This window comes from Dama dama, chromosome 12 (assembly GCF_033118175.1).
Source record: "Dama dama isolate Ldn47 chromosome 12, ASM3311817v1, whole genome shotgun sequence".
NCBI classification, from domain to species: Eukaryota; Metazoa; Chordata; class Mammalia; order Artiodactyla; family Cervidae; genus Dama; species Dama dama.
The window spans coordinates 35602499-35625128 of NC_083692.1; the positions used below are offsets into that span (position 1 = coordinate 35602499).

Consider the following 22630-nt stretch of genomic DNA (forward strand, 5'->3'; position numbering starts at 1 on the left):
AGCTCCTGCAGCTCAATTCCAGAAAAATAAACGACCCAATCAAAAAATGGGCCAAAGAACTAAACAGACATTTCTCCAAAGAAGACATACAGATGGCTAACAAACACATGAAAAGATGCTAAACATCACTCATTATCAGAGAAATGCAAATCAAAACCATAATGAGGTACCGTCTCATGCCAGTCTGAATGGCTGCTATCAAAAAGTCTACAAGCAGTAAATGCTGGAGAGGGTGTGGAGAAAAGGGAACCCTCCTACACTGTTAGTGGGAATGCAAACTAGTACAGCCACTATGGAGAACAGTGTGGAGATTCCTTAAACAACTGGAAATAGAACTGCCATGTGACCCAGCCATCCCACTGCTGGGCATACACAGAAACCAGAATTGAATGTTCATTGCAGCACTGTTTACAATAGCCAGTACATGGAAGCAACCTAGATGCCCATTGGCAGACAAATGGATAAGAAAGCTGTGGTACATATACACAATGGAATATTACTCAGCCATTGAAAAGAATGCATTTGAATCAGTTCTAATGATGTGGATGAAACTGGAGCCTATTATACAGAGAAAAAGTAAGTCAGAAATAAAAACACCAGTACAGTATATTAACACATATATATGGAATTTAGAAAGATGGTAACAATGACCCTGCATGCGAGACAGCAAAAGAGACACAGATGTATAGAACAGTGTTTTGGACTCTGTGGGAGAAGGCAAGGGGGAGATGATTTGAGAGAATGGCATTGAAACATGTATATTATCATATGTGAAACAGATCTCCAGTCCAGGTTCAATGCATGGGACAGGGTGCTCAGGGCTGGTGCACTGGGATGACCCTGAGGGATGGGATGGGGAGGGAGGTGGAAGGGGGGTTCAGGATGGGGAACACGTGTACACCCATGACTGATTCATGTCAATGTATGGCAGAAACCACTACAATATTGTAAAGTAATTAGCCTCCAATTAAAATAAACAATTAAAAAAAAAGAATCCACCTGCCAATGCAGGGGACATTGGTTCGATACCTGGTTTGGGAAGATTCCACAGGCCAGCTGCAGAGCAACTAAGCCCATAAGCCACTGAGCGCATGCTCTGGAGCCTGAGAGCCACAACTACTGAGCCTGCATTCTGCAGTTACTGAAGCCCTCGTTCCTAGAGCCTGTGTTCCACAAGAGAGGCCACTGCAATGGAAAGCCCATGCACCACAATGAAAAGTAGCCCCTGCTCGCTGCAACTAGGAAAAACCCACGGAAGGCAAAGAAGACCCATCACAGCCAAAAATAAGTAAAAATAAGAGGCTTATGATGGTCAGTTTTATGTGTTAACTGACTAGGCTACCATTGTTAATCAAATACTAACCTATATGTTGCTATGAAGGTATTTTTATAGAGTGTTCTAAAGTTCATGACCAGTTGACTTTAATAGATTATCCTAGATAGTCTGTGTGGGCCAGATTCAATAAGTTGAAAGGCCTTAAGAGCAGAACTGAGGCTTCCCTGAAAAAGAAGAAGAAACCACACCTGTAGAAAGCAGCTTCTGTTCATGCCTGAGTTTTTCAGGCTGCTTTTCCCTAAGGTCTACCCTATGATTTAGGGTTTTAGTCCTGTCTTCCAGCCTTCACAATCATCTAAATCAATTCTTGCAATAAATTTCAATATATGTCTCCTACTGGTTCTGTTTCTCTGGTTGAATACTGACTAATTCAAGACTTTTAAATAGCTTTATGACTAGAAAGTGGAAAATTCTGATGAACAAGTTTCTATAAATAAGACCAAAATACTTAGGCATAAACTTAACATATGTGAATTATGTCTGCAAAGTTGTTATTTAAAAAAATTGAATCAAGTTACAAACTTTCAATTGCAAAATAAATGAGTGGTGGGTATGAAATGTTCAGCATGAATATAGTCAATAACTATGTAACATCTTTGGTGACAGATTGTAACTAAACATGATCATTTGGAAATTTATAGAAATATCAAATCAGTACATTGTGTTAACAGGAGCTAACAGTATTACGAGTCAGTTGTACTTCAAAACAAACTTATAGAAAAAGAGATCAGATTTGTGGTTTCCAGAGGCAGGGGTAGAGGGGAGGGGAATTGGATGAAGATAGTCAAAAGGTATTAATACAAATTTCCAGCCCTTGGATAAGTACTAGAGATGTGTCTCAAAGTGTTGGACATGACTCAGCAACTGAACAACAGCAACAGTGCACAATATGATATAATTAACACTGTTGTATGTGACATATGAAAGTTAAGACAGTAAATCCGAGTTCTCATCACAAGAAAAATATTTAATTTCTTTTATTTTGTATCTATATAAGATGATGGATATTCACTGAACTTACTGTGATAATTACTCCATGCTGTATGTGAGTCAAATCATTATGTTTTACACCTTAAATTTACACAGTACTGTTCATCAGTTATATCTCAGTAAAACTGGAAGAAAAAAAAACTGACTCAAAGAAATAGAAAATCTAAATTATCTATAACCAATTTAAAAAGTTAGTCTATATTTTAAATACTTCTCTGAAAGAAAGCACCCGATTGGGTGAATTTAAAAGTCAAGCTCTATCACAATCAAGTAAAAGTTACAACCATATATTATTGATATAGCAGCTGTCATTAACCTTGATATCAAAAGCTGACAAGATTAGTTTTAAAAAGGAAAATTGTAAACAAATCTCATTCATGAACATAGAAGAATCCCAAGTAAAAATTTTAGTTGGCCAGATCCAACTTTGTGGTTATAAAGATACTATTTAGTTATCCCATTGACTTGATTGCAAGAGTACAACATTGGTCTAGCATTAGAAAGTTAGCTAATGTTGATTAAAGGACAAAATTAAAGTGTCTTGCATAAAAGCATGTATGTTGTTTAACTGTGTTTGTGCCATTCTGGTTTTTTCTGACACTTTTTGGAATTAACTTTGTATTTTACTGAACTGTTTCACTCAAGGGCTTGTAAACACACTAATGTATTCTTATAATGAGGGTAATAATATAAGCATAAATTTAAACTAATGCCAACAAAAATTTAAATTAATGCCAAACTTTTTAAAAAGAGAAGAATGCTGTTGTTCTTTTAAATGTAAATTGTATTTCACTTACTAGAACTCTCTCTTCGGTTTTGCCCAGGTATATTTTTCTGTCAGATTGTATGTGTATTGTAATTGTATTGTAGATACTTGTTGATCTCTCCAAGAGACCCAGGTTTTCAAGGGAAGGACCCATGTTGGTGGGGTGATTGGCATAGTCGATACCGTATAATCTTTGGAACTTGGTAGGCTTAGGATTTATATATTGTCTCCACCACTGCAGCTATGTGAGTCTGGGAACCACTTAACCTCTGCGATTCTGTTCCCTGTGGTGGTTGTAATAGAAATGACAGCGATTTTCTGCTCAGACCTCCTCAGAGAACCTCACAGGCCACATTCCCAGAAGGATAGCCACTTATCACTTGGTATCACTTCTCCAGACCACACCGCACCAGAGATACACAACTGACCCCAATATTCAGTGATCCCATCTCTCTTCCTGAAATTTGGAGTGTGGACATCAATGCAGAATCAGTTAATCTGAGGAACCGAGCTTCACAGGTATGTAAAAGCATGTGCGGTAGCCATAGCAGGGGAAAGCTAAAGTTGTGGGGAAGCAGAGAAACAAATGAGCAGAGGAAAACCCTTTTGCTTCTCTAGTGAAAACAGACAAGTGGGGCAAAAATGAAAAACAAACAGATGTTGTCAGGTCATCATTATCTCAGATGCTTTTGTGACCCTGATAACAGAAACCCTAGAGAAAGAATGCTGAAGAGTAGCACTCTAATTCTTAAAGAATGCTGTAGAGCAGATTAATGGCAAATAAAGTATTCAATGAAAGTTGAAACCTGCCTCCCACAGAGTGCTGTTCCTCTCTGAAGACAGATGGTTTGGAATTGATATAGTTGGTTTTTCTAAAGAGGGAGGAGTATTAATGTGGTTCAATGAGATAGAGACTCTTCATGACATCATTTCACCCTCAAATGTTATAGCAGCTGATTAAAAATAGTAGCTTGGCATATCTAGAATATATAAGGAACTCGCAAACTCAGCATTAAAGACAAATGTAATCCAATTAGAAATGAACAGAAGACATAAACACACATTTCCCTAAGAAATGTTTTTCCTAAGAGGATATACAGAAAGCAAACACATGAAAGGAATTTCAAGAGCATTAGCTATTAGAGAAATACAAATTGAAACTATAGTGAGATTTCACTGCACACCTATCAGAACAGCAAAGTGAAATATAATGATAACACCAAATGCAAGTAAGGATGCAGAGAAACTGGGATCAATCGTATTGCTGGGGGGAATGGGAAATTATACACTCACTCGAGAAAATAGTTTGATAGTTCCTTTCAAAACTAAAAGGAGCTTAACTACATGACCTGAATGGCCCTTTTAAGCACTTATCCCAGAGAAATGAAGACTTATTTTTGCATGGGAAATAACTTGTACATGACTGTCATAACAGCTTTATTTTTAATAGCACCAAACTGGCAACTACCCACATGTCCCTCAGTGACTAAATAATCTCTAGCACTTTCATACCATGCATGGCATACTATCCAGCAATAAAAAGGAACAAATTACTGATACAAGCAACAATTAGGATTAACTTCAAGAAATTTGAGCTGACTGAAACAAAGCCAATCTCAAAAGGATATTTTGATGCCATTCCACTTCATGATTCCATTTATACAATATACATGAAATAATACAGAGACAGAAAATGTATTAGTGGTTGCCAGGGTTAAAGATGGGGAGGGGGGGATGTGGCTATATAGGAGTGAAAAGAGCAAGTCTTAAGGTGATGTACAATTAAGTATCTTGATTACAGTGGTGGTTTCACAAGGATTTACTTGTGATAAGATTGCATAGAGGTACACACACACACAAATAAGTCTGTGCTGGTGAAATCTGAATAAGTGTTATAGATTATTTCAGTGTCAATTTCTTGGTTTTGATATTCTATTAATATCACTTTGTAAGATAGTACAACTGGGAGGGGTTATGTCTGAGGATGTCCTACAACTAGAAATGAAAAACTTTAATGAGGCATCTGTACCTAATGGAAGAGACTTCGTATCCCTGACCCCCAACAGGGATATAAGCTCTTTAAGAGCAGACACAGGTTTTTGTATATTGTCAAAGCCTGACACAGTGCCTCTCCTAAACAAGATAATCAATATGTTTTTCTTGTCAACACTAATGAAGGATTCTGAGCTCACAGTTGAGAAACCTGAATGTTTATTTGTATGTTGCTGCTGCTGCTAAGTCACTTGAGTTGTGTCTGACCCTGTGTGACTCCATACAGCAGTCCACCAGGTTCCTCTGTCCCTGGGGTTCTCCAGGCAAGAATACTGGAGTGGGTTGCCATTTCCTTCTCCAATGCATGAGAGTGAAAAGTGAAAGTGAAGTCACTCAGTCATGTCCGACTCTTCATGACCCCATGAACTGTAGCCTACCAGGTTCCTCCATCTGTGGGTTTCCAGGCAAGAGTACTGGAGTGAGTTGCCATTTCCTTCTCCAGTTTGTTTGTATAGTTATCAGTATACCAAGAAAAGTGCTCATTAGCGTTTTGAAGTCATTTTATGATTAATTTGCAGAATAAAGTGGTAATAAGAAAAAAACAACTTTATTTGAAATGTTCACAAGAATTTGAACATGTCTTCAACTCATTGACACACAAACAATAAAAAAGATTAAAGAGTATCATCATACATCATTTTGGCAAAACAAGATGGTCCAAGTTCTTGTCCCAAAATATTGCATAGTGACATGTTTCCTGTCAAATGACTAACTGGATGAAAATACCACATTTCTTTTGTGTCCTTGGGAATATGTAGGTCACTTATCAATTCTTGAGTTTTGAGAAGATTCATCTACAGTATATTCATCTAAAAGCTCATAACCTGACCAATTTTGCCATCATTAACAGAGTCTAAGAGTGCTGCTACCTGCCTCTTTGCATTTATCTTCTGATTCATCTAATAACTTTGAAACATCTTCCTCTATCAATTTCCTTTTATTTGCCACTATGAATGGAAAATGAAAAATTCTGAATTCTCAACTTGTTCTATGAAATCTTGAAGCAAACCATAAAGATAGTCCCTCCAAGTCTTCTTTTATTCCTTCTGGAAAATGAAGGCAATACTTTGGGCACTATGATAAGAAAACTGCAGGATAATATATTTTTTAAAGACAGTGCATTATCTTTTAAGTGATGGCATCATTTTCCATTTTTTGTATAACTTTTTTTTTTTCATTTTTTGTATAACTTAATTCTTTTAAAAATATAGCTAGGATAAATTGGTGTATGATGAGTTCCCTAAGTGATGAAGTGGCAAAATATGAAATAAGAAAAATAAGATCAGTAAAATCCCATAATGTATCTTAGATTTATAAAAGTGTCAGTGGCCCATATGGTAATAAATTTTATTTTTAAAAATTCTATATTCCCTTCATTTTTTGGGAAGACCTCTAAGAAGGAAAAAGTCATAAAATAGTACTCCATACAGAGAGTTAGAACTGCCCCAAAAGAAAATTTAAAAACTAGTTTCAGGTCCAGCAGAGCCTGATGTTATTCCATGGGTTAATGATGAGTTATTGCTGACTCGCTTTGGATAATGAGGTTACAGGGACAGACACTGTTGGTTGCCCACCGAAAGGCCTTCCCCTCTTTTTACTTAGTTTAATGGAACCCTCATTTTGCTTTGTAACAGCAACAATGGATGTAAGCCATTCTTCTTTGCCAGCAGTTGGTCTTTGGGTGGCTGTGTTTTAGCCAATGAAATAAGAGAAATTGCCTGGGGTGGAGGTAGGTGAGCTTCTTAGAAAGTCTTCCTCGCTGACAAAGAGGAGGAGGTGGTTTTGGCTTCACTTTCCCTGCTGTGTTTGAACACTTTATGCTCAGAGCGACAGCAGCCATCTGTGTCTGGGAGGGCAGACGCTGACAACACGCTGAGCATGACTAACGAGAGAGTCGGGAAGAGCCTGAGCCCTTGATGACATTACAGAGTCCCTGAGCCATCCCTACAATGTCATCTCCAGGACTCTGGTTAAGTGAAACAATAATCGTCTGCATTGTTTAAGCAGGTGGTTCTCATCCTTGGCTGCATTTGAGAATGATTCCTCTCAATGCCCATGTCCACACCCCAGACCATTGAAATCAGATTTCACCAGGTGAGGAGTCAGGTTTCCTAGGTGATTCTAATATGCAGCCGTTTTGAGAACCACCGGTTCAGGCCACTTTTAGTTGGGTATTCCATTTCTGGCAGGAAAAGAAATCCTACATGATGCAGTTTCTCATTGAAAACATTTATTTCAGTCAGATAAAACTCAGATTCTCCAAATGGTGAAAAGATCAGAACCAGTTTGTTTTCTCATCAGTTTTAGTTCATCCATCTGTGAAACATTCACAACATTGCAGTTAATTTCCACAAATACTTGGATGACTGGCTGGGACAATGTACAGTAGCAGTCGTGATGCTAAAAATAAAAATACTCTCAGGACAACAAAGAAACGTGGCTTTATACAATTCTGTTAAGCTGTTTCATTCTCTTTGTCTTTACTGTAATTTCCAATTTGCTTTTTTAATGCTGGTGTTTTCTGGCAGAATGGCGGCGTGATAAGTCTGCCTGGAAGACAGGTGTGTCGTACAGACAGCAATGTCTCTGAGTTTCTTAGGTGTAAAGTCATCAACTGAAACCAAGTCCCCCTAAGACCGAATTCCTCTGAGGAGTTTACGGTTAACTTCTCTATCCTAAACTGATCCCTGTCTTGTCCCCTCTGACCTCAATCCCATGCTGACTGAAGTTTATAATCAAACCAGAGTCAAGGGACTAAAATTGCTGCTGTTGATAACATTGTTAATATGCTAAAATGGCCATTGTCAACTTATCACTGACATACAGACTCAGATTTTCTCTAGGGCAGGATGAGCTAGCAGAACCCCCCGCCCCCCGGTCATGGACCACCAGACCAGAGGCTCAAAACTGTAGGCATCCTGACTCTCAAAACTATGATTAAGAAATATCACACACACACAAAAAAGAAATATCACAAAAGAAAGACAAATATTATATGATATCATTTATATGTGGAGTCCTAAAACATGATACAAATGAACTTATTTACAAAACAAATATAGACTCACAGACATAAAACAATAATCTCTGGTTACCGAAGGGGATGGAAGGGTGATAGATAAATTGGGAGTTTAAGATTAACAATACACGTTACTGTATATAAAATGAATAAACAACAGGACCTACTGTATAGCACAGGAAACTATAATTGCTAACTTGTAATAACCTACAATGGAAAAGAATCTGAAAAATAATATGTATGTATAACTGAATCACTTTGCTGTACACTTGAAACTGACATAACATTGTAAGTTAACTATACTTCAATTTTTTTAAAAAATGGAGAGAAATGTCACAAGATGACACTTAGCCCCAGCTTCTTTGTTCTTCCCATTAAACCACCCCCCTAACTCAAAGAGCAAGTGACAGTGGATTTGAGGCTTGTCTCCACTCACTTGTCTGGCGCCCTACAATAAACCCTTACCTGTTGCAAACACCTGCTATCTATTTGGTTTTCTGCGCTGCAGGCAAACAATCCCTTGCTCAGTTATGCAACCAAGGAGCATCAGGAGACTCCCATGTAAGGAGCTGCCCTATCAAAGCCGTAACCATCCATCATCCCCTCTCACATCTGTGTACTTACAGAGAGAACAGCTGTAAAACACAACCAAGCAAACAAAACAAAAGGAGGGCATGGTAACATTTTCTAATACTCTAGTGTTTTAAGACCTGTGTCTGAAAACTGTCAAATCGCTTGCTGAATTACTGACCACCCATTTTTTTTTTCCTTTGCCTCTAGAGATCCCGTTAAATAATGGAGAAGGAGTGAAAATAAAAAATAAACAGACCCAAACAATTGAGGATGAACTGAAAGGAATAAGGGACATCCATGCATCAGAGGATTCAGTACGTTTAGGAGGACAGGAAAAAGAGAATGCCGCCCAACGAACAAGGCAAGGAAACTATAGTCCAGGCCCGCTCTTTTCCTCATTGGCACACTATAGGATATATCATTAAACTGCAGATTAGGGCTCAGATCTAGGGTGGGGTGAGAGGTTTTGTGTCTCTGAAAAACTCCTAGGTGATGTTACTGAGGCTGTTCTGGCCTGTGGACCACCTGTTGAGTAAATAACAGGGGAGAAGATATAAGGAGGGGCTACATAGCCTAGAAGAGGCACAGTCTGCCCTGGGGAAGCTGAGCGGGATTTTGGATTGGGGCAGGAGTGAGATGTGGGGCTGGAGCCAAGGAGACCAAGTGTAAGTATGTATTGAAAACCCATTACCACTGGGTTCAGACAGGTAACAGGAAGAAAGCTAGTATGGTGACCCCCTAGCCCATGGCTGCAGAATTCAAACCCGGAGTTACCCAGTCTTATACTTTTCAATAGAAGACAGAAATCTAGAATTTGTGCAAAATCTGAATTTGTTTCATCCTTGGCAAGTAATTAAATTGGAAGGTTGTTCTAAGGAAAGTGAGCAGATTTCCTAGGGCAAACCAAAGCAGTGAGTTCTGGTACTGGGGGTAGGGGTGAAGGGGGTTAAGGGGAGTGGGAGGGTAGGGGTTGATGTTCCTACATGTTCACAGAGACTGAGAAGGGAAGAGTAAGCCAGAGACAAAACACAGATGCCAGGACAATGACTGATCAGGTAGCAGCCAGGAGTTGGGAAATCACAAAGATACAACTCAGGGATTTGGTGGAGGTAAAAGGTGGAATCCCCCTTGGTTTGACACGGGAATCTTCTCCACTGAGAGACAGGTGGTCATGATCTGGCCTTGTGGAGAAGGACTCTTGAGTGTGCTTCCTGGTCATGGAAACATCAATTCTTGTCAGTTTCCCACTTTGTACGATGAACTCATAGACAAATTATGGACATTTGAATGATGCTTCTAGAACAGAATGAAAATGTTGGAAATCACCAATGTAAAAGTAAAGGTAAAGTGTTTAGGTGAAGGGAAGAGGGTAAGGAATTAGTTCACTTAATATCCTCTGCTTACCAAGCTGGGGGTCAGTTGGCATTCTTTGGTGGCTGGAGCCAAAGTTGAGACTTAAGTATGTTGTTGAAGATACAGAGGTGACTAGTATAAGAATTAAGAATAATATTACTAAGAGAAAGAAGGAGTAAATGAGTTAAATTCTTTTCTTTGTGGTACGAAGTTAAAACTAAATGTCTGAGTTGACTAGTATGAAATAGCAGTAGAAGTATATTGTTTTGAGATGTGTGGGTTTGGAAAAACCCAAAGCAAAAAGGATTTCTTAAAAGATACTGCCTCTGACAAGCAGAGCTGAGGGTGGACCTGTAGCTTTCCACATCATTTCTATTTGGTTTTTGGACTATACGTGTGTATCACTTTGATTAATTATATAAATGTCTATCTATATTATAGAGATATATTTTGAAAACATACACTGAGTAGTAAATTAAGGACAAATAGCACAGAGAACATCTCAGTTCACATGAAGGAAGTGGCTGTAAAGACAACGTGTTGAACTCATGCACAGTATTGAGTGACTCAAAGCTAAGAGAGAAGGAGTAAGCATGGTAAAATGTTCACAATTAGGGGATCTTGCAGAAGGCACATGGGAAATTTTATGCTATTTTTAAAATTTTCTTTAAATCTAAAATGATATTTAAGTGTTTTAAGAAACACTGAAAATCAGGTAGTTTTTCTTCCTCTTTCTAATATAAGGCATTTCAGAATCTTTGAAAAATAGCTTACAGGAAATTCCAAATGTGAGTTCCAAATCATGAAATTGTGTTTGGAATAACATCCAGACAGTTGAAGGCTAAAGTAAAATAACAGGTTCTGTACTTTGCAGGAAAGCATCCTGTGTTATCTGGTGGAGCTTCAAGATTTGCTTGGCAGCTGAGAGGAGCAGGGCGGGTAGGCTTAGCTGGAGGCACCAGCTGACCAGAGTAGGGACCTGCGGTGACGCTGCGCTGTGGTCTGTGGCTCTGCTGGAGACAGAGCTGCCAGCTCAACACTGCTGGATCAGGAGATAACATAATCCATTGATTGTACTACTTACATTTCTTCAGCTGCCCCTTACACACTGGGCAAGATCATAACCTAATTTGACCTCTGTTAGTAGAAGTCCAACTGCTCCTTTTCCGTTTTTTTTTACTGGAAATGAATCTTGTTTAAAGTATACATTTATCAACAGCATTTATTGATTGCTTAGCATATGAGAGCCCTGATCTCATAGCTTCTTGAACTGGCTCTCTTATGATCCCCATTTTATGGATAAAGAGGCTAAGTTTAGAAGTTAAATAATTTACATAAGATCACATTGTTTGTATTGGGTTGACTAAAAAGTTTTATATTTTCCATAACATCTAATGGAATACTTTAGATTTTTATGTATAAGTACAGAATAAGAAAAACTACTTTACTAGCAAATAGTAATTTATTTATCTATACATGGTACAAATTGAAGACCCTGGCAAATATTTTTAAGTGATTGTCTGTGAGTGATAGTCAGTGACAAAGTAGGAGAAAGAGGAGATTTTATCATATTAACTGGGTAGTAAGCCAGTTTTTTTAAATAGCTATGAAAATGCTGTAACATGCAAAAGAAAAAAGCAATTTGCCAATGGAATATAACAGTGTAAAATAAAACAACCATTTGTACAAAAGAAAACTATTAAAAAGAAATATAGCAAATTGATAACATTGTAGTGAAATTAGGGAATATTTTAATTCTATCAAAAATAATTGTCATTATTTTTCAAATAAAAAACCTATACATCATTATTAAAAATATGTTTGCTGAGCAATCACAAAAATCTACTTAGTGAATATCAAAGTAAATGTCTTGCCTGCAGAGATTCAAAAAACATAATTTTTTTTTTTTAAATCAGACTTGGAACGATAAAGGGAATTTAAAGTGAATAATATTTACACTTAAAACATGGAAACTTCATATACTGTTTGCTAAATGGTTTAGCAATAACTTGACTTTTGTTTTGCTTTAAATGTACTTGCCAGCCTGCTCCCAGTGGAAAAAGAGAGAAAATGTCAGGGTAGACCTTGTACAAGAAAATCAGATTATTTTTTTGGGCCGCTCCTGATCCTCAACAATAATTGTTGAAGATTCACTGAGGGAATACTCCTTTCTTTCTGGTCAGAAAACCCTAGGAATAAATCTCTTCTGCTCTGTTTGCTGGGCACAAAAATACCCACCCAACAGCTTTCAAAGAGACTTTAGTGGCCTCAGCTGATGGTTCTTTGCTCAATGTAAAATCCCAAGAGAAAGATGGTGTATAAACATAACCTTTGCTCATTTCCCTCTAGCCAACATAGTTCTAATATTTATAGAAGGTTTCAAGGAGCCACTTGATGCAAGAGCCAGGTGACCATAATGACAGAGGAAATTCACCTGAATTGGTTCAAGATGTGTGTTGCTGGGAAACTATGTCCAGGGGCAAATAATCATATTGATTCCCAGGAAATGATGACACTAAGTGAGTTAATAGACAGGTGCAGGCACACAAACACCATTTAGGCTCTTTTTTTTCCTTAGAAAGATAAAAGGTTTGATCTTATTTTGTGTTAAAGCTGATGGAAGATTTTGAGGACAAAGAGGAATAAGGAATGATTATTTACTATAATTACCATATTAATAATAATGGTTACTTAGGGTACTTTTGCAAGGTCGTTTGCATACATTATTTCTAATTCTCAAAATGACTTTCCCCTTTTTGCAAATGAGGAGATTGCAGCCCAGAAAGATTATGTCCCCAAGGTCACACAGGAAAGGGTAGAATTCAGATTTGGAATCCAGGTCTGTCAGACTTTATCCCGGACTATTTTTACCATGCCTGCCAAATGATTATTTCTTTGTGGTCAGAGGAAAATATTAAAATAAACATCAATAAACTACTTTGAGGACCCAAAAGAATGTTGAACATAGCTTTAAATTTTGCTTATGGAAATTGAATTGGATGTATGTTTGCCAGTGAAGGTTTTTTCCTGATGTTTTCCTGATAATAGGAAGGGAAAATATTTTGGGTCCCAATTAGATTTCATGTGTGTAGAGGGTAGGATCACATCTCTCTTGTGTCCTTGATGACCATCGCAAAATGGGAGCAGATGGGAATCGCCCAGCTTCCAAAGTTGAAGTCAGCTAGGTGTCACTTGGAGGTCCCTTAGGCCATCTGAGTTTCATCTACATATAAGGAAAACAGTCCCCATGTTGCAGAAGTGTGTAAGGGATTTGAATTTTCCTTCACAATACTGAAGGCAGAAATCACATTGTTTTCTAAATCAGATTTAATCTGACTTCAACTCCTACTTGTCAAGGTGGGGCCCTCTTCTCTTGGAGGACCACACCAGAATAGAGGGTTGGGGGGTGGTGTTTGAGCGGATGTGGAAAATAGAGCTAGGTCTTTGTTTCTCAGTCCACCTGATTGCCACTGAGATGCTTGTTGTTGAAGCTGTCTGGGTCACCCTTAGGGAGGCTGCTTCATGCCTTCTCTTCCGGTCAGAGTGGTAATCTGACTCTGCTCCCTCCAGGACTGCAGCTCTTGATGGCCAGATTTTGGGTGGCTGGAAATAGCACTGTTGAGGATGCGCCTACCATTCAGAGAAATCCCTCCCTAAACTCCTCTTACCCAGTCCAGGCAGAGTTTCCCAATGCAATTGGGTCCATTACTACTGCATCACATGATTTCAGAGGTGCACTGAGACACAGACATTTTGTTTTTTAAGGGTTATATATTTACTTAATGTTTATTAACAATTTGAGCTAATATATCAGGCCCATGATATGTATCTCCCTTTACACATAACTTTAAGTAAAAATGTGAGTTAATATTAAGTGCATAATAATAACACCACCAGAAAGAGCAGATATTGCAAAAATCTTGCAGGGCTCTGGGGATGCCTGAGGTATGGAAAACATTTGTCTTGGCACAGAGCTGTTCAATAGAAATATCACATGAGCCACAGATTCAAGCCCCCTATATAATTTAAATTTTTCTAGTAGCCACATTAAAAAAGAAACAAGTTCCATTAATTTTAATAATATATTTCATTCAACCCAATATATAATCATTTCAACATGTAATCAATATAAAAATGATTGATGAAGGGACTTTGCTGTGGTCCAGTAGTTAAGAATTCTTGCTTCCATCGTAGGGGGCACAGGTTCAATCCCTGGTCGGGGAACTAAGATCTTACATGCTGTGTGGCTTGATCAAAAAGTAATAAAATAAAATAAATTACTGATGACATAGTTTACATTTTAATACTAAATTTTGAAACCCAGTGTGTATTTTGTACTTAATAGCATTTGTTTCTAAATACGGTTTTTCAGACTAGCCATATTTCAGGTGCTCAAGGAGCACATTGGTTAGTAGCTACTGCCCAGCACAGGTTGAGGGGAGGTGAGGTTATATTCTGCCACTTAAGCTTCCAAATTCTACAGAGGTTATTACCAAATATTTTTGCTCTAGTACCTCCAAAAGAATTTCAGAAATCTATCTGTCCCTCTACCTTTTGCCTTGGATCATTGTTTTTCCTTTTCCATTGGAAACTTCTACCGTTTTAACTTTGGATCATCAAAAATGCAAGAGTTCCAGAAAAACATCTCTTTCTGCTTTATTGTCTATGCCAAAGATTTTGACTATGTGGATCACAACAGACTGTGTAAAATTCTTAAAGAGATGGGAATACCAGACCACCTTACCTGCCTCTTGAGAAATCTGTATGCAGGTCAAGAAGCAACAGTTAGAACTGGACATGGAACAACAGATTGGTTCCAAATTGAGAAAGGAGTATGTCAAGGCTATATATTGTCACCCTGCTTATTTAACTTATATCCAGAGTACATCATGAGAAATGCTGGGCTAGATGAAGCACAAGCTGGAATCAAGATTGCCATAAGAAATACCAATAACCTCAGATATGCAGATGACGCCACCCTTAAGGCAAAAAATGAAAAGGAACTAAAAAGCCTCTTGATGAAAGTGAAAGAAGAGAGGGGAAAAGCTTGCTTAAAACTCAACATTCAAAAAATGAAGATCATGGCATCCTGTCCCATCACTTCATAGCAAATAGATGGGGAAACAATGGAAACAGTGACAGACTTCATTTTCTTGGACTCCAAAATCAGTGCAGATGGTGACTGCAGCCATGAAATTAAAAGACGCTTGATCCCTTGGAAGAAAAGTTATGACCAACCTAGGCAGCATATTAAGAAGCAGAGACATTGCCAACAAAGCTCTGTATAGTCAAAGCTATGGTTTTTCCAGTAGTCATGTATGGACATGAGAGTTGGACTATAAAGAAAGATGAGCACTGAAGAATTGATGCTTTTGAACTGTGGTGTTGGAGAAGACTCTTGAGAGTCCCTTGGACTGCAAGGAGAGCCAACAAGTCCGTACTAAAGGAAATCAGTCCTGAATATTCATTGGAAGGATTGATGCTGAAGCACTGAAACTCCAATGCTTTGGCCACCTGATGAGAAGAACTGACTCCTTGGAAAAGACCCTGATGCTGGGAAAGACTGAAGGCAGTAGGAGAAGGGGATGACAGAGGATGAGATGGTTGGATGGCATCACCAACTCGAAGGACATGAGTTTGAGCAAGCTCTGGGAGATGGTGAAGGACAGGGAAGCCTGGAGTACTGCAGTCCATGGAGTTGCAAAGAGTTGGACATGACTGAACGATTGAACTGACTCACCTTTTCCCTGCCTCACACACACATTGTTAGACTGATTACTAAAAGTTTTATAAGCATAAATAGTTGTAAAGGATATATTTGCAGTGTATTTTAAACATGAACTTTAAAATATAACCACAGCAGCATTCTGAGAGTAATCAATGGAGTATAAAAATTAAGTACATTGCTACCACCATTCAGTAATACAAATATTGAATAAGCTCTTCCTTTTCTTCATCTTTTTCTTAAACTTTTATTTCCATTTCTGTTCCTTCTACTGAACTTTATTCAGTATTCATATTTGAAAGTCTCTTGTTTGCCCCTGCCAAGCCTCTGTACAAAAAGAATTTAAGTATAAATTTAAATTAACAAAATATTTCCTATGACCATAAGCCTCCAAATGTTTTTCAAGTTATTCTGGATTGAATTATCTCTCCATGAAGTAATGTATCACAACAAAATTAAAAATGTGGTAAGTGTTAATAGTATAATTTTTTTGAAATCTATTTCTTAATGACAGAATTGGTCCCCCACCTTCTCATAGTTCATGTAGCCATGGATGAATATTATTTATTGCTAAATGAAACAAGATTCAGAATCCATTCCAATTTTTATCTTTATAAGCACTGAAGAGGGGAGTAGCAAGAGTTGTTTTAAGAACACTAGATTATTTACTTTGCCTCCAAGTTATATATGAAAAATCACATAATGAACTATCACAAATTAAGTGATATATTAACTGACCCTCTTTTTGTTTTTTTTCCTTTCATTTTTGATGAAAACAAATAATTGAAAGCACTTTACTTGCAAAAATTATTAGTTATTCATTGTCTCCACACAGATGTCAACACTCTGGACTGCCCCTTTTACAGAGTACCTGGGGCCATGTATCAGGGGCACGTATGGGGACGCCAATACAACTTACCTTCTTTTGGTCAAATCAGAGCAGGACAGTTGCAGAAGGGGAGGTGGGCAAGGAGACCTGCCATTAGATCACTATTTACAAAAGTACTGTTGGGCATTGATGACAGGGAAATGGGCGTGCATTCTACTGGAAACTGGTTTGCTGAGATCTTGGGGCAAGGTGGCAGGTAGTAGACAAACGGTGTGTGAATGAAAGTGTGAAAGTCAAGGTGAGCATCTAGGCTCATGGTTGTCAATTCTCAGTCTTACAGATAACTGAAGTCAGAAAAGAGAAGTTGCTAACTTGATCCTCTACTTTTCCATGGTGGCTCAAATGATGGTTTGGTCCGGTTGGGGCTTCTGGTACTCACCTGACAAATGTCAGAACAAAAACCAGCTTCTTCCTCTCTAAAATGAGAATAACAATCCTTACCTCTTAAAGGTTCAGGGAAGCTTCCATGACACTGTGTACATAAAGTGCTGTTCCCCACTAAATTTCTCTGGTTCCTTTCCCCAGTGACCACCCCTTTTTCTTTATTTAAACTTGACATCTTATGTCAGCTGATAACAGAGATCACATCCTACTTTTTCATTGGCTAAACCCAATGAAGCTAATTTTCAGACATTATTTAAACATGCATTTTCCTGTGAGCATACCTGCTCTTTGCTTTCGAAGCAGACATCATCTCTGCATTCCAGAATCACTTGCTATTACAAACATCCTTTGAAAGAGTCTAGGACAAAGGCCATTAGTGCTTCTGGTAGTGAAATGGGCAGAAATCTGAGCAATGTAGGGGGAGAATGGTATCCCAACACTTACATGAAATTCTGCAGGAGGCAAGACATTTATGGTAGAAAAAATTAAAACAGTGTTTTCCTTTGTTGTGTGTTTAAGGGGGCGGACAGGCAGGTTCAGGGCAGGGAACTTTCTGAGGTAGTGGTAATGCTCTATATTTTGATAGGATTTTTAGTTACATGGGTGCCTGCCCTTGTCAAAACTCAGTGAAAGTACATTTAAGATTTGTGCATTTCATTGTAGATAAATTTTATAACAAAAGAAAAAAGTATAAAATATTGAATTCTATTAATGATATGCATGCTGAAGTACTTAGAAGGGATGTATATTGTCTGTACCTTGCTTTGAAAAGTATGCACAGTAAGCTGGATTAATGGATTGATGAGGGCATGCTAAATAGATGGATAGCTATGTATGAAGCAAGTATAGGAAAATATTAATGGTAGAATCTAACTGGTATGTATACAGGTGTTGGCTGTAAAATTCTTTCAGCTTTACTGTTTGATACTGCTGAAACTTTTTATAATTTAAATATTGAAGAAAAAATAAAGACATGTTTTGCTACTCCATAACTGTCTCTTTTTTATTGCCAACAATTAGATGTTTTAGTTTAATTTTGGCACATCAAAATGCATAATCTGGGAAACTTGAATGGATGGAGAGCAATTAGGAGTCAAGAGTAAGTATATTTCAGGTTATTATTCCATATCCCATTTTATTGACTTCTCCAACTGCTGACATGCAAATAAATGCAGACTCAAATCAATAAAATCCTGTACCTAAACTGATAGGAAAATTGGGACAGTGAAAGAAAATTAAGAAAATAAAAACTTTATCATCATCACCCTGCTATGAGCATTGGGGTGCATGAATCTTTATGAATTAGTGTTTTTATTTTCTTTGGATACATACCCAGGCATGGAATGGCTGGACCATATGGTAGTTCTATTTTTAGTTTTTTAAGGAACCTCCATATTGTTTTTCATAGTGGCTGCTCCAATTTACATTCCCACCAACAGTGTACAAGGGCTCCCTTTTCTCTACATTTTTGCCAATATTTGTTATTTGTGTTCTTTTGATGGTAGCTGTTCTGATATGTGCGGAATAATATCTCATGTGGTTTCGATTTGCATTTTCTTGATGACTAGTGGTGTTGAGTATCTTTTCACATGCCTGTTAGCCATATGTATGTTTTCTTTGGAAAAAATGTCTATTTAGGTCTTCCAACCATTTTTTAATTAGGTTGTTTGGGGTTTTTTTTTATATTGAGTTGTATGAGTTGTTTATATAGTTTGGATATTAACCCCTTACTGATCATATCATTTGCAAATATTTTCTCCCATTTGGGAGGTTGTCTTTACATTTTGTTGATGGTTACCTTTACTGTGCAAAAGCTTTTAGGTTTGATTAGTTCCCATTTGTTTATTTTTACTTTTGTTTCCTTTACTTTAGGAGACAGAACCCCCCAAATATTACTGTGATTTATGTCATAAATTGTATTCTGTGTTTTCTTCCAGGAGTTTTATGGTTTCTGGTCTTCCATTTAGGTCTTTAATCCATTTTGAGTTTATTTTTTGTATATGGTATTAGAGAATGTTCTAATTTCATTCTTCTACTATAGCTGTCCAGTTTTCCCACCACTACTTATTAAAGATTATCTTTTCTCCATTGTATGTTCTTGCCTCTTTTGTCATAGATTTATTGGCCAACATGTGTGAGTTTAATTCTGTTCCATTGATCTGTGTCTATTTCTGTGTCAGTACAATACTGTTTCGATTATTGTATCTTTGTTATATTCCTTAATTTTAGGGAGCATGAAACATCTAGCTCTGTTCCTCTTTCTCAAGATAGCTTTGGTGAGTGAATGTATTTTAATATTAAAGGTAAGCTGGTGCAAAACTAGAATTTGATTTTCTTTTTGTTAAGAGGAACAGAGTTTTCTTAGAATATTGATCTACTTTTGATAACAGATTGTAAATTTTTTTTTACCTTTTAAATAATCTGCTTTCTGTATTTGCCTTTGAAGATTTTTAATTGTCACTTTGATTACACAAATAAATTTTGTTTCACAGTGACCTATGATCCTATTTAACCAAGTGTTTAAAAAAATTTTATATCTTTGACAAACTTTCTGCAATTAAACTCTATATTGAAGTCCTTTTGACCTCTAGCTAACTTTGAGATGTTTCAGAGGGCCCTGAAATATCTCAAAGAACAATATTAAACTAACTAGTCTTGTTTATTAATAGTATGTTAAATTACATGGGAAGAGTTGTAAAAGGATGTTCATAAAACTTCTTATATCATGTGGATAAATGTTTTTAATATAAATATTCTAGAAACTACATGAAATTTGTAAAATTTAGATAAGTGAAGTGAAAGTTGCTCAGTTGTGTCCAACTCTTTGCGACCCCATGGACTGTAGTCCATGGAATTTTCCAGTCCAGAATACTGGAGTGGGTAACCTTTCCCTTCTCCAGGGCATCTTCCCAACCCAGGGATGGAACCCAGGTCTCCCGCATTGTAGGCAGATTCTTTACCAGCTGAGCCACCACGGAAGCCCCAAATTTAGATATGTCCTGATATAATATTGTCAGTCACAATTCTAGTTATTAACTTAAAATGTCACAGAAATAACAAAATTTCTTTGTCAATTGCATTGTGATCAGATCTTTAACCATGCCATTTTAAGTCTTTTGTCATTTATAAATGGTTATTGTTTCACTCTGATGCTTTTGCAAAAATGCTTCATCTTCAAGAAGGTTCACAGAAGGGACTTTTTGACACTTATATTTTTCTGATAACTTTCAGATCATACCACTGAATTAGGCAAGGAATTACAGAACTCTAATGAAAAACTTGATGGTTCCATAAAATTACTAAAAGAAGATCAAGATTAAACAATAAGAATTAATCACATGGGACTAAATAAACTGATAAATGTGATTATAATGTGTATGACTTTTTGTCTGAAATGGTACTGTTTTAAAAATTTTTTGTTTTCCAGATATAAGGAAACATTTCCTCTTACACTATGATTTATACCAATTTATTAAATTATATTTGTAAGCAAAATCGAAACATTTATCATTTTCCTCCCTACCTGATCCCTCCAAATTTGGAAACTCTTAGTAAATATTCTTATCCTCAGGGCAATATAGTTATTAATATAAGTTCAGTAAAAATCTGTCTTCTTTATTACAAGAAGACACAATTGAAAACATTGGCTATAAACATTACCATGGTTTTGACTGAAACGTCAATCAAATATGACAAGACAGTTTTAAGGAATGAAGGTTGACTTTATGGAGCCATAAATCCCCTCGAAAAAAGAGCCTGGTACCTTGCTTACAGGAATCCCAGAAGCCTTACCAGATAGATGAATAAAGGATGCTAGTTCCTGGCAGATGCAGGTACTTCGGGATATTTGGAGGACCTCAAGAAGAGAGGAATTCATCCAAACCTATAAGTGGTACAGACAAGTCTTATTGCATGTTCTTGGAATGGCCACCTGGTCTCAAGAACCATTTAAAAGTTCAATTTAGAGATTCCTTATGAAATGTACTGGCAAAGCAGATTCAAAGGAACCTCTATAGTCAATTGCTATTCTTGCTAAACGTATATAAATAAGCAGGCCAAGTTTAATGAGACTAAACTTATTTTGCAAATAAGTCTTAATTTGGCTATCTTTGGTAGAACTCAGGGTGATCTGAAGGAGAAAAAGTGTGTTTCAGCAGGAACTATACTAGACACTTGTGGATATTAGATTCTAGTTGCCAATCGACTTTAAAGTTTTCTTTTTCTATAAACTGTACTGCACCCTAAATTCTTCTGGATTCCTCAAAAATTTGACTACAACACTTAAAGTAACATTTCCAATTTTCCTCCCACTTTTGACTCAGAATCGTTAAGAACTAAAGCTGCCCATTTCTGAAGCCCTTTGAAGCTGAATAACTTGATATAAACTTGATAGAGATCACCACAACAGCACATGCTTATGCAATCTTCATGCTTGATGCTGTGTAAGCCACTCAGAAGGTTTACCTGAACACCTGATGACATCATCAGAGACATTTTAACCTGCAGAAGATGCTTCAGCTTTGACATTCAGAAATTTTCTCAACTGACAGTCCCAGGTTCAGAAACTGGTTTATAATTTGCTCCAATCATTGACCTTTGTTTTTCTTTTGTCTCCATGGAAATGCCTCTTATTAAATATCTGACCATTTGTACTTTATTGGCCTAACTTTGAGAGCCCACCTATGTCACTGCCTCCTGCAGTGAATTTAACTAGACTCCCCTAGCTACCGGACTAAGAGACCAGTTTAATGAGATGCCACAATCCATCAATTTAGCTTTTGGATCGTGAAACTTCCTAAAAGAACTTTTCCCTCCCTAAAATGTCTCTTTGACATATGGGTTATTCTGAGCTGGAAACCATCAAGGCCCATAAGACTGGAAGAAACTGTGACCTTCCCCCTAACTGTGTGAAGAATTTATTTATTTATTTTTTGACACAAAATATCTTATTTATTGTCAATTTCTGCAAAGACACATTTAAGCAACAAAATATACATTTGTCAACCTTTTAGAATTCGTTTTATACATTAACAAATACAATGTGCTACCATAGCAATAAATTAAGTGTACACTATTTACATTACATAGGCAGTTGGGGGTGGGGGTGGGGGTCTACAAATCACCTCCTCTGAAAGAGGAAAGATAGAAAAGTCATCATCACATGGATCATCATCTCCAAGCTACACTTTGCAGGTTCTAGCACACAGAGGAATCTCTCTGTGTGAAGAATTTAGATGGAAGGCCTGTCACAGGAATAGAGCTCTCGTCAGAGAATATCTGCAATTAATCTGAGCTGAGTGCTGGGGAAATTCTTAGAGATCAGAGTCCACTCTGTGTCCTGTTGTCTCTGCAGGCCCAGCAAACATTTGTTTACCAAACAATTGCTTTTCTACCTCCATGTGAATTGCCTTTGAAATCCCAAACCACCACTCCCAACATCCTGTATTTAAGATGAGGGTTTCAGCCATTTTGATAACTTACTCAGATTTTCTGGGTCTCTCTCATATATGCATGTTATTAAAATTTTGTTTAATTTTCTCCTA

At 37.3% G+C, this 22630-nt stretch overlaps 1 long non-coding RNA gene across 1 annotated transcript in view; it reads right to left on the reverse strand.

Moving 5' to 3' along the window:
- The window catches only part of LOC133066196 (uncharacterized), a 44075-nt gene extending 23103 nt beyond the window's left edge, over nt 1–20972 (reverse strand). Inside the window, exons 1-2 of the long non-coding RNA XR_009695102.1 lie at nt 20880–20972; nt 17083–17119 (exon numbers count right to left, since the gene is read on the reverse strand). This is a non-coding gene — a long non-coding RNA (uncharacterized LOC133066196). The remainder of the gene's footprint in view (nt 1–17082; nt 17120–20879) is intronic.
- Between the last annotated feature and the right edge of the window lie 1658 nt (nt 20973–22630).